Below are 13,657 nucleotides of genomic sequence, written 5' to 3' on the forward strand. Positions count from 1 at the left end.
GAGAGCAGCGGCGCAGGGGCCGCCCCGGCCGCCTCCCGGGGAGGCGGCGCGGGGGCGGAAGGAGGGGGAGGGGAGGAGGGGCGGGGGGAGGAAGGGCCGGATCCGGGCCGCACGCCGGCGAGGGAGGCCGGATCCCGCCGGCGACGAGCGGGGAAGGGCGGCGGCGGCTAGGGTTGCGGGGCTCTTGACCTCGCTTGGGAGCCCTGACTCCAGTCGCCTCCGTCAGTCTTTTTCCCTAAAGCTCAATTGGAAATAGGAATTATGCAGCATTTTACATGCTTTCGTCAAATCTAACCTCTTTCATTCGTATTAGGTCAGCAGCCAAGTGCACGTTGGCCTTTACTCTCCACCTACAACTCTTGTTCTTGGTTAGTTATGCAAGAAACAAAAAAGTAGATCTGAGCCTCATACCTCTTACCTCCTCTTTTCACATAAGATCTAAGGATATAAAATAGTTCTGAGCCGTTGATCTTATTAATTAGTGACATGATTAACTTTTATTTTCTTACCTCACATATAAAAAGATGAGGTAAGAAAGATCATGTTAAAATTTACTAACAAAATTAGACCAAGAGGGAAGGAACCCTGCGGCTTTGTAATTAAGAGAGAAGATGTGAGACCTAAGTTCAAATACACGAAATTGAATCTAACCTCTTCCATTCGTTTTAGGTCAGCAGCCAAGTGTACGTTGGCCTTTACTCTCTATCTACAACTCAGTTCTTGGATAGTTGTGCAAAAAAACAAAATTAGACCACCAGGGGAGGAGCTCCGTGGCATTTTAAGTAAGAGAGAAGATGCATGTGAGACTCAAGTTCAAACCCACGAGATTGACCAATATAGCCAAATGTTACAAATGACCCCCACAGGGTTTGAACCTCCGCCGGCTAGAATGCACAACGACGCTCCAACCACTTGGCTAAGAACCTGTCCACTTTGATAGTCATGCATGTGCCAAACTTATATGGACAATCCCAACATCTTACAAAGGCTGCAATATGTGTTAGATCATAGGATTGTTCTCCACGTTATGTAACATTCCATGTAATCTCAGTTTTCGTTATCTCTCTCCCTGTCAAACTCCTAGCTGTAACACCGAATCCAAACGATCGCCAATATCCTTAGATCTGTGAACTGCAGACAAAACCTTGTTCGTCTCGCAGTCACAATCTCAGGTCACAAACCCAAAACGTCATCACCAACACCAAGAAGGGCGCCATGCCCAACATCACATACATTGTCAAGATGAAGAGTCTTGGGGATGAGTTAGTTGATGTTGACCGTTCGGTGTTTGATCCAAAGATGGTCGACTACATCCTCACAGGGCTTGATTGTGAGTACGTCCCATAGATGCAACAGTCTGCACCATAAAAAAATCCATCAATGTTGATGACCTAATTGGCACAAATTCCCTCCTTCGATCAGAGGATGGAGATGCTAGGTGATGGGTCAAGTGGTGGCTTCACTACTAGGGAAAACGTTATACACAGAACTTTAGCAGTAGCGCTTGTTAAAAGAGCATGCTACTACTAGGCAGCAGTAACACGTGCAAAATAAATGCGCTGCAGATGGACATATATCAGTAGCGCGTCTCACCGAAAACTCGCTACTACTAAAATTCCAATCACTTAGCCGATGGGCTACACATAGTAGTACCGATCTTGGAAAAACCGTGCTACCGCTAATAAACTTATAGCAGCGCGTTTATGCGTAAATCGCTACTGCTAACGAAAATAATAAATGAAAAATGAATAGAGAAGTAAATGAAAATGAAAGAAATAGAAAAAGGAGAAAGGAAAAATATAAAATGTAAAGAAAAATAAATGAAAAAGGGACAAAATGATGAAGACGTAGCAGTAGCGCGCTTTCTGAAACGCGCTATAGCTAACTTAGCTATACCGTGTTTTCTGTAACGCGCTGCCGTTACTTTTGACTTAACCAAAAACGGTTTCCCCCTGGCCACCACTTCTCCCCCAAATCGATCCCTCGCCCCACTTCGTCGTCGCCCCCACTTCGCCGCCATCTCCTGACGGCGTCGACGCCGCGCTCATCCTCACGGCCGCCGCCCGAGGCCGCCCAGCCTCACCGCCGCCACCTCTCGGGCTGCCCTCGACCTCACCGCCGCCGCCCTCGACCTCACCGCCGCCGCCCTCGACCTCACCGCCCCCGAGCCCGCCAGGACCCCGCGTCCAGATCCTGAGCCCGCCCTTGCCGCCCCTACCTCCGTCGCCGAGCACCTCCCCGCCACCGTCTCTCCCCTCTCTGTAAGCTCCCCCACCATCCTTTTTAGTTAATAGATGTTAATGTTAAGTAGTAGATAATGTTGATGTTTTTTTGTTAGGGTAATAATAGACGATGTTAAGTAGTGGATAATGTAGATGTTAATTAGTTCAGTAGGGTTTAGTTTTTGAATTGAGTTTGTTTAACTAGATGTTAATTAGGGCAGTAGGGTTTAGTTTAGAGTAAAGTTTAGTTCAGTAGTTAACTAAATATAATCTATATTTGGTTTTTGAATTGAGTTTGAGAGAGCATGAGATTTGTGCAGATTTTCTTGAAGTGTCAAACGCTAGGACATGCAAATTTGAAGTGGTCAGTATATATGGCAAAGTCCTCAATTGTGTTTGCCCATGTTTCGATTGTGCCCAAGTGGCCTTTTGTTGTTTCCAGGGAATGAAGCTGAGTGGCCTATGTTTTGCCGGAATGTTGATTCATTTTCATTCCGGCAAATTTCAGGTTCTTGATTTGTCCACTTTTTAGCAAAGGTCTTGCCGAAATTTTCTGTGAATTTCGGCATGACTTGTGCTACAAACTAGGACATATGGAGTGCCCAGGATTTGCCACACCAGGAAGGAGTCAATGTTCCTGCAAAACATAGGCCTTTTGTATGTCATTATTCATTTTATTAGGTCTAGAATTAATTTACTAGATTTAAACATAAGAAACATGGCTAGCAACGATGAAGGACATAGTTCTGGTGATTGCGACGATGTCTACCTGGCGGCAGACGAATTTTTGAGCCTTGCCGATGATCAACTGATGTTGTTGCCGGGCCCATCGGTCGCATCGGGGACTGAGACCGACACGCAGAACATTAACAAAAAGGATTACGCCCGATACTCCCACGCTCTTTACTTGGACTCGTCGAAGAACATTAACAAAAAGGATTACACACACGTCAAGTCTATTTTCGACAGTGCTCTGTTTTACTACGGCGCACGGGGTGGAGAGGTCAAGGACAAGAAGAAAAAGGACGGCAGGCCCGCCTTCGACCATAAAACCGACTTCTGCTGCATCCAGCAACCGAGTGTTTCTCTTAATGATGGATTCTATGTCCTACACCAGATGTTGGAGTACAGACGAGATCACCAGAACCTTCGCATGTCACCTACATCCGGCGATGCCCATATTCTGCAATGGGCAAAGAACTTAGGAGATATCGAGGATCATCGAATTCGAGCTGAGTTCTATCACATCCAGCGCGAACTTGCCCAAATCATTATGAAGGAGGTCGTCGAAAAAATAGGGGTGTTCTACGAAGAAGGATAAATGTCGCGGGAAGACGTCCGAACACGCGTAAACGCTCAGCGTCTCGACCTGAAGCCTTTCACTAAGCTTGGGGACTATCTCCCTGACTTGGATGGATGGCACGACATGGAGTGATTGTCGATATATGACAATGTGTCCGTTTAGTCCATACTATCTGTATGACGAAACTTTGAATTATGCACGACGAAAGTTTATTTGTGATGTAATTAAACCGTCCTCCTCGACTAGCGAAGATCACTCTAGTTAGGGCATTTTGGATACGATGAACTTTGTTATTTATGCTTATGATATGTTGCTTCTATTTTTGCCAAGTCTGTCTCTTTTTGTTGCTCAACTATATATGTTGCATATCATCGACTCATGTGACGATGCAGGTGTATAGATCATCGATGGCGAAGAAGTGATACGCCAGGAGTATATGACGAGTGGCCGGAATGTCAGGCCCAGGTGTACCGATTTTCGGTTTCCAGGCGACAGCCAGTAGTTAGTTTAGGTTCACGCAAAGTGATAGCTCTTCTCGCGTATATCATTGTTTAGATGGATGACGATGTAGTTGCAAGTAATCGAGATTTGTATCGCTATTTTCGAGATGATGACGAGAGACCACTTTGTGTTGGATGATGATTATGATGATGACATGATTTGATGAGACTATTTGTATGTATATACTATGATTATATTTGTATGTGTATCATATGCTAAAGATTATTGTATAAAGCCTATTCAAATACAAAACAAATATGCAGAAAAAAACTACTAAAATTAGCAGTAGCGAGTGGAGAAAAGTTAGCAGCAGCGCCACTGTAGCAGTAGCACGTCCAGGCAAAGCGCGCTAGAGCTATTAGCAGTAGCGAGCTTCCATGAAGCGCGCTGCTGCTACACTTGTATAGCAGTAGCGCGGGTGTGCACGTGCTACTGCCACGGGTCAGCTGTAGCGCCTTATTAGTAGAGCCGGTCCCCGCGCTATTGATATATACCTAGAACCCGCGCTGCTGCTAGCATTTTCCCTAGTAGTGCTTCCACACATCAGCCAACGCGACCTACAAAGGTCGCGGTCAGGCTTGCGGCAGAGGCTATCACGGGCGAGGATGTAGGGAGCACGACCATGGATATCACCCTTCTCCTCCTGTTGGCGGTGTTGGTGGCTACATCAGCAAGAACATGACCACCCCGAGTGCCAAATTTGCTTCAAGCATCATGCCGGAGGCGCATGAGCATGCTAGTGGCTCTACGAAGAGAACGACCATCACGAGGAAAAGAGGGCAAACAAAGTCACAAATTTCTACGGTATTAATAATAATGGGAATGCAGATACAGGTGCCACCAACCACATCACGGGGATGCTCGACAAGCTAACAGTGCGGGAAAAATACAATGGATCTGACCAAGTGCACACGACAGACGATTTTCATATGCCTACTACCCATATTGGTAGTTCAATTGTTAAAAGACCCATGAAAGATTCGCATCTAAGCAATATTTTGCATGTTCCTCAAACATAAAAAGATCTTGTCTCCGTTCATTAATTTACTCTTAACAATAATGTTCTTATAAAGTTTTATCCTTATTATTTTTTCATCAAGGACTTGGAAACAAGGAGAATCATTGTTAGAGGAAAGTGTGTGGGAGGTCTCTACCCACTCATCTCATCATTCCTCACGGTCAAATAAACAAGCTTGTGTCATCATCAAGCTGTCTTCAGCAAAGCGACATAGTCGGTTGGGTCACCCATCTTCAACTATTATTCGATAAGTTCTTAGAAAAAAAAGTTTCATGTAAGTCTAATATCGAGTCAATTTGTGATCCATGTTAGCAAGCTAAAAGTTATCAGTTACCTTACCCTATTTATACTAGTGTGTCAAGATATCTTGTGTTCTCAGATGTATGGGGTTCAGCTCCTACTTTAGTTGGTAGATATTCATACTATGTAAGTTTTATTGATGAATACATCAAATATACTTGGATTTACCTCTTAAAGAAATGATCTGATGTATTCCATGTTGTCAGCAATTTCCAAAATCTTCTTGGACGCAAACTCTAAAATCCTTACCATGTAAACTGACTGGGGTGTGAGTATGAGAAGCTAAATTCTTTCATTCAAAAGATTGGCATCTCGCACCATGTATCTTGCCCACATGCACATTGGCAGAACAGATCCGTTGAACAAAAGCATGGCATGTTGTTGAAGTAGGTCTCACATTGCTAGCAAATGCATCTATGCCACTGAAATTTTGGGATGAAGTGTTTTAACCACCACATATCTTATCAACTTGCTTCCTAGAAAATTCATAAAATTTGAGACTCCCATCACATATCTCTTTGGGAACACAGCAGACTATAAATCTCTTCACATTTTTGGTTGTGCATGTCGGCCAAATCTCATAACATACGACACACGCAAGCTCGCATTTCGTTCAAGAAATGTGTTTTCCAAGGATATAGTCTGATTCATAGGAGAAGGGGGCTGGGGGTTGAAATTCCTCGATGTTCCCACGGGCAGGGTCCGTGTTTGATGAGGCGATCTTCCCATTTGAGTCTTTGCATCCCAATGCTGACGCCCTCATTCACAAAGAAATTCTTCTCTTTCTATCTCTTCCCCGGAGTTTTGATCATCAGGGAGATAATAATTGCACTAACCAATATGATAATCATGCGACTCCTAGACCGCCTTTCGTCCCTATGCAGCCTGGAGAAAACACAACTGAAAATGATCAAAACATGGAAGAAACCAAACTATATTTCGTGCTCAAGAAGTACAAGCGGCCCAAGCGGAATACGGGGATGCTATGGCAGTGCCTAGCTACCACCCTGGCACGCTAATTTGCCTCAGATCATGTGGCGCAATCAACATCGGATTGTGCGTTTGGCAGTGGGAAGCAGATCACGTGCCCTACGCAATCCCCGGACGACGCATCTCCCTGTTGCTCCTCCCGCTGGCAAGCGACAACCGTGCTAGGAGCCAGATCCAGATCTTCTGTGCTCACTTACTCAGCAATCAGTAGTGATAGCAGCACATGGTCGGCCACACAGTCACGCTCCAGTTCTAGCTCGGGATCCCCTGTGGTGGCACGTGATGCTACTTCTCAGGGATCTTCCGTGGCAGATTATGTGGAGTCTCATGTGCAACATCCTTCACCACCTCTTCAACCACAACCAACAGTTGTTCCTCGCGTCATGACTCAACTGCAGAAAGGCATAAGTAATCCAAAAGCACGAACTAATGGTGCTATACCATATGGCATGTTATGTATTGCAGCAGAGCAAACAAAGTTGAATGATGCACTTGGAGATCAGAAGTGAAAGAAAGCAATGGATGAAGGGTACTTTGCACTTATGAGGAACAAAACTTGGTACCTCATACCAAATAAGAAAGGTAAAATATGATTGACTACAAGTGGGTTTACATAATTAAGAAGAAAATAGATGGCTCGGTTCATAAGTATAAAGACGTCTAGTTGCAAAAGGTTTTAAGCAACGATACTATATAGGTTATGATGATACCTTAGTTATGTTGTAAAATATGGAACTATACGACTTGTGCTAGCCATTATTGTACCTAGGGGTTGGAGTATGAGACAGAGAGACCTACTGAACGCATTTTTGCATGTATTCCGGAAAGGAGATTTACATGCAATAACCACCGGAATATGAGGACAAGAACACACCCCACTATGTGTGCAAGATTGATGATGCTATTTATGGATTAAAACAAGCACCTAGAGCATTGTACTCCAGGTTAAACTCTCACTTAAAGTGACTTGGCTTTTTTGCATCTAAAGCTGACACCTCTTTATTTATCTACAACAAGGGAAATGTTATTATCTTCATATTAATACATGTAGATGATATTATTGGTGCACGTTCTTCACAAAGTGCCACTAATGATCTCCTACATGATTTGGCCGGGTTCAAAATTTGCTTTGAAAGATCTTGGGGATCTCCACTTCTTTTTAGGCATTGATGTTAAGAAGATTCCGGATGACATATTGCCGAAGCAAGAAAAATATGCATATGAACCTCTAGCTCGTATGGGAATGAAGGACTGTAAGCCTTCTCCTACACCATTTTCTTCCTCCGAGAAACTTTCAGTGCATGAAGGGGGGGTCCCTCAGTGAAGAAGAAAGTACAAAATATAGAAGTAATGTATGAGCCTTATAGTGGTTGCCTCTTACACAACAATATACCGTTTACTATTAAGAAGATTTTCAATATCTGCATGCACTTACCACTTTTGGTTCTCTCTTCTAACTGTTCTCTCATCTCTTTCTCAAAGGTAAGTAGGCCATTCCAGATTTCTTTTTTGAACTTAAACCCTAGCTCTGACCTAAATTGATTATACATGGTAATGGCGATGTTTTTTTTTGCTCGTTAGCTTATTGAAGGCATGCATCGCTCGGGTGTGTTCAGACTTGTTCCTCAGGATGAAAACATAGGGTCTGGCCTTTGGTGGTTGGATCCGGTGGCGACGACGTTTGGGCATCGTTTCTTCCGTGAAGGCATTGATGTTGAAGAACCATTCTCGTTGCCTTGTAGTATCGAGAGATGGTTGTGCGGATATGATCGTTGGTGTAGTTTATCGTCCGTTGTTTTGATCGCCTTGTTTTTTTTCTCTCTTGATTGGGCATAGCTTGGGTCTTGTTTCAAATAACTAAGTAAATCAAAACATACTCTTTCCATCACCTGTTTCACATAATTAAGTAAATCAATTGAATTAATCACCACTATATTATCCTGTGCAAGGAGGTTCAATCAACGAAATCTATTTACTTTAACTATTTGACAAACGTATCCGACATACACTTTTTGAAATCAAAACATACAATGAAGCGATCGAACTCATAGTTGAACAGAAATGGACCCACTTAACTAGCGAACGTCAGCAGGAAGCATGTCAATTGCGAATGATTTGCATGACAATTTATATTGTCAGAGGATGGCAAGTTTACTTGTAAGTATGACAATTCTGTCCCAGATTATTTTCTCTGCGAGGATTTGTCATGTTTGCAGACAAAAAATGCCATCCTCGCGACGATATAAATTATCATAAAATATCATTCTATTTCTCATCCCCTTCAAACGAACCTTAGCTAAATAGCATTACCGACAGAAATACCCCAAACCAAAATAAACGTTTTGGAAGCGAAAAAACAAATCAAATCATGCAAACACCAGCCGCCCTTGCAGCTTAAAGTATCTTGGTGTCCTGATCTCCTCCTCCGTGGCCACCTTCTCCTCGTCGCTCCACACGCTCTCCGGCGATGCCACCACATCCCAGCCGCGGCAGAGCCCCCTGACGTCGACGCGGCCGCCCTTCACTAGCACGACGCGCTGCAGCGCCGTGCACACCCTCATGGCAAACCTGACCAGGCAGGCCTGCCTCATCGTCTGCTGGAACCCGACTATCACCAGCTCCTCCATCTGAGCGTGCCGGAAGTTGCTCGGAACCCAGCCGTTGTAGGCGTTGGGTGCCTGCCGCCCCCACGAGTCCTTGCAGCCGGCGATGCTGACGTGGAGGGCTTCGAGCGAGGGCGCTGCTTGGAGGAGGAGGAGGAGGCACGGCCAAGACAGGTCCCAGTTGAAAGGACGTCCGCCATCAGCAGCCTCCGCAGACCGAGGAACGGCGTCACGCCGGCGAGACACTGGTTGGCCCACCTGTAGGTGCCGGTGAACAAGAGGACGAGCTCCGTCGCGGCTGCTGGGATAACCGCCGCCACGTACTTGTTCAGCGTGTAGTCGTATTGGTACCTGTCCCAGGGCTCACCCTCGACGATGAAGAAGCCCACGTCCAGATTTACGTGCGCGAGGCGCGGGACGTTGCCGAATGCCAGAATGAGGAAGCTGCCGCTACACTCCATGCGCTCCAGCGCCGGGAGAGAGAGCAGCCGGATTACAGAGAACGAGCAGCTGTCGACGACGAGCTCCCTGAGCCCCGATGCCGGCGCGTCCACCTCCATGACTCTGGGTCTGGGTATGGTGCTGTGGGTTTTGGCGCGGCAACGCCTGAGGTGCACGGACTGCAGCTGCGGGCACATGGAGACCACTCCTGTGTAGGCCGTCATCGGCTGGCTGATGTCCTGAAGGACGAGAGCAGTGAGCCCGCCATACTCGTGCAGCGGCGGGAGGAGGTCGAAACCTCCGAGCGTGAGGCTGCGGATACGTTGCACCGACTCGTCATTGAGGAGCTCGTGGGGGAAGAGGTAGGCGGCACGCCGGGCGCTGGATGGTCGCTTCACGCGGACCTCCAGGTCCTCCACGCCCCAGTTGGTGACCGCCTTGGCGATCAGGCGGTCAACGGAGAAGGGCTCGTCCGGGTCGAAGAACTCGAGCCGGTGCCTCTCGAGGCGCCGGGGAATATAGTCTCCGTTACCATCCTCGTCAGCAACCGCTTCAATGAAGCTGTCGAGGGCATCGTTGTAGCTAGCCATGGTGCGGCGCATGTGATCCTCGAGCAAGTCGACGGACTCGTGGTACGCTGGCGGGAACATGTCCGTGACCCTAAAGTCGATGGCGCGGAGCTGGCGGGGGAGGCGCGCCCAGCGCTTGGCTAGGACGGCGGTGGCGAGTGCAGAGCGGGTGTCGAGGCCATGCAGGATGGCGACGAGGAGTTCGTCGGGCAGCGCACTGAGGAGGTCCATGTGCGGGGCGGCCGCTGCGTCGGAGGAGGGCCATGCACTGACGATGAGTTCGTCGGGGCAGTGCACTTAGGAGGTCCATGCACCGACGAGGAGTTCGTCGGGGAGCTCGCTGAGAGGAGGTCCATGCACGCGGCTGCTGCGACTGCCCAGGCGAGAGCTTTGCCAAAGTGAAAGATTTGATGCAGCGCTGCAATGCAATGTGGGATTTGTTTTGACGGTATGTAGGCAACATAGGATTCATATATACATATGAGCATAGCATACCGATACCCATAGGGAGACAATTTTTTCCTTCTTTGAGTTACCGAGACAGTTGTTGGACCGGCCGGGTAAAAATGTTAAGAAACGCAATTTAGATTGATATAAATCGTACAACACGGTTAAAAATGTTAGGAATCGCAATTAATTAGTGTGAACATGTGAGAAGAGTCCACGTTTGGGTTGATTTCATATATGGGCAACATATGAGACACGTGTTAATTACATCCCGGCAAAAATGTTAGGAATTGCAATTTGAGACAAATCAGTATTACAAGAGTTCCACTTGGATCATTTTTCTTTTTCTTTTTGCGGGTAACTTGGATCGATTTTCATATGTGGGGAACATACAAGAGAATTGCTACATGCAGGTAGAACTGTTGAGAATCACAATGGGGTTATAGAAATACATTGGATTATAACTACAATATACTAGTATACACATACCTTATGAAAGTGGCATTATACATATAGACAAAAGAGATACTATTTAGGCTTTGGCAAGCAAAGTGTACCCATATCCCCCCAAAAAAAGAAGCAAAAGCGTACCAAAACATGCTTTTCATACTTAAACGAGTGGATGAACCGGTATGGTGCACAAACTTAAGTTGAGATGTGTTCATATATTAAGGGAAGAGGCTTTTTATGGTACCAAGGAAACAAAAGAATATGGACAACTCCACCAAATAGTTAGGTCTCCATAACATTGATTTTTACTTGGTGTGGTCGTAATTTCTTACTAACAAATAATGACCCTACAAGTAAGAGGTTTAAGAGAGGACTTGGCGCATCCCCTTTTTGCGTTTTAAAATTATTAGCTCTGTTATCTTATGTACTAGCACTCTTTGTTGGTAAAGATTACTAGTTTTTTTAACAATATGGTTGTATGCATCCTAGTTGTTATAGAGGCTGGGGTAATGAAGTTCCCTTTTCTAAAAAAAGTAGAAAATGCCTATACTAGCTCTTACATGATGGTTGGGGTAATGTGGTGGTCTATGCCCGACACCACGCCTCACCAATCGAGCACATCTTCCTGCTCTCATTATTTGCTAGCAAAAACTACACAATACATATAGAGCATAAAAATGTACTAAACACGCTAAATTGACAGGAAGAAATAAATAATGAATGCAACTATGTACAGAGATGTGATTTTTTGTGAGTTCTCACACCCAACCGAACAAAAGGGCCCGAAAAAATGTTTAATGTAGAAAATAGAGATACACAAACATCTTCATTTAAAGAATCAAAATGATGGAAGCACGCATATGACTAATATTCTCATATAGCTCTAAACACCTCTTGAATGTTTGCCTTCATTAGTGCACAATCACTTCGTCGTCGTCTCTAGCGAGATTTTTTAGGGCGAGTATAGAAGTAAGATTTGGGACTCAATAGCGCGTAGAAATTAGAATTAGGACATTTATGGCTCAGCTATGGACCAGAGAGGTAGCAATAGAGAAACTAATTAAGAAGGGAGGGGGCACGGGGATAGGGCAACTGTGGTAGTGAAATATAAAGATGATCTGACGGAGATGAAGATGGAGATTAATACAATGGCAATGAGAGGGAACGGGAGGATGAGGTGACATGTGTTGTTGGTGTTGCTCTTCGAATGAGATATCAAAATTTTGGAGGGGAGATGTGCGGTGGTGGAACAAACATCAAGGATAACAACTTGGAGGCGTGGAGGGCGCACACACATCGGGAGGAATGTAAGGGGGGGGGGGTCTCTAGGGTTGGAGATTTTTGATGGGCTTATATATAGAATGGCTGGAGTGAAATGGTAAATCAACTGTCAATAAATTGGTAGACATGACATTAAATATTCACCTTTAGCAAACATGCAAGTCCATTTGAGGGAAATATTCTAAATTGTAAAGGCACACTAGCGATTATATATTCAGATACTACTAACATATCACAATTTGCTTATATTTTCAAATCATTTTGTTAACATGTTTAGCAGTTTAGAGAGGTGTGAACACAAAGATATCCTCAATGACACCTAGTACATCACCTTCTCCTTGAGCCTCAGTGTAAGGACCTACCTTTGCAGATTTCGATCTTCGTGTGTTTCTTTGCCAGCCCCTTGTTCGAATCGCTGGCACACACAGTACAGATGTAATATCACAAACGAATGCATTATTTCATTACATCGCATGGTCCAACAAACAATAGTCTTACAAACACTAGCCATAGGATTGTTCTCCATGTTATGTAATAGCCCATGCAATATCAACTTTCTGTCGTTACCTCTCTCCCTGTCAAACTCCTAGGTGTAACACCGAATCCAAACGATCGGTAATTTCCTTAGATCTGTGGACTGTAGTCATGACCATGTTCGCCTCGCAGTTACGATCACGGGTCACAAACTCGAAAATCATCATCACAAACACCAAGAAGGGTGCCATGCCCAACACCACATACACCGTCGAGATGAAGAGCCTTGGGGATGAATTAGTTGATGTTGGTCGTCTGGAGTTTGATCCAGAGATGGTCGACTACATCCTCACACGGCTTGATTGCGACTACGACCCCGTAGATGCAGCAGTCAGCACCATAAAAAAATTCCATCAATGATGATGACCTAATTGGCACAAATTTCCTCCTTCGATCAGAGGATGCTAGGTGATGGGTCAAGTGGAGGCTTCCACACATCAACCAATGCGGCCTACAAAGGTCGCGGCCAGGCTTGCGGCAGAGGCTATCGTGGGTGAGGATGTAGGTGGCACGACCATGATATCACTCTTCTCCTCCTGTTGGCGGTGTTGGGTACTACATTAGCAAGAACCTAACCATTATGACTGTGAAATTTGCTTCAAGCACCATGTCAGCGATGCATGAGCATGCTAATGGCTCTATGAAGAGAACGACTATCATTAAAGAAAGGGGGCAAACACAGTCACAAATTTCTACGGTATTGATACTAATTGGAATGTAGATACTGGTGCCACCAACGACATCACGGGTGAGCTTGAGAAGCTAACAAGGCGGTAAAAATGCAATGGATCCGACCAAGTGCATATGACAGTCGGTTCTGGTATGACTCTTGAAAGACCCTGCAAGATTTGCATCGAAGCAATATTTTACATGTCCCTCAAACATAAAAAAAATCTTTTCTCCGCTGACTGATTTACCCTTGACAACAATGTTCTTACAAAGTTTTATCCTTATTATTAATTGATCAAGGACTTGGAAAAAAGGAGAATCATTCTTAG

The sequence above is a fragment of the Triticum dicoccoides genome, chromosome 4A (genome assembly GCF_002162155.2).
Source record: "Triticum dicoccoides isolate Atlit2015 ecotype Zavitan chromosome 4A, WEW_v2.0, whole genome shotgun sequence".
In the NCBI taxonomy this organism is placed as follows: domain Eukaryota; kingdom Viridiplantae; phylum Streptophyta; class Magnoliopsida; order Poales; family Poaceae; genus Triticum; species Triticum dicoccoides.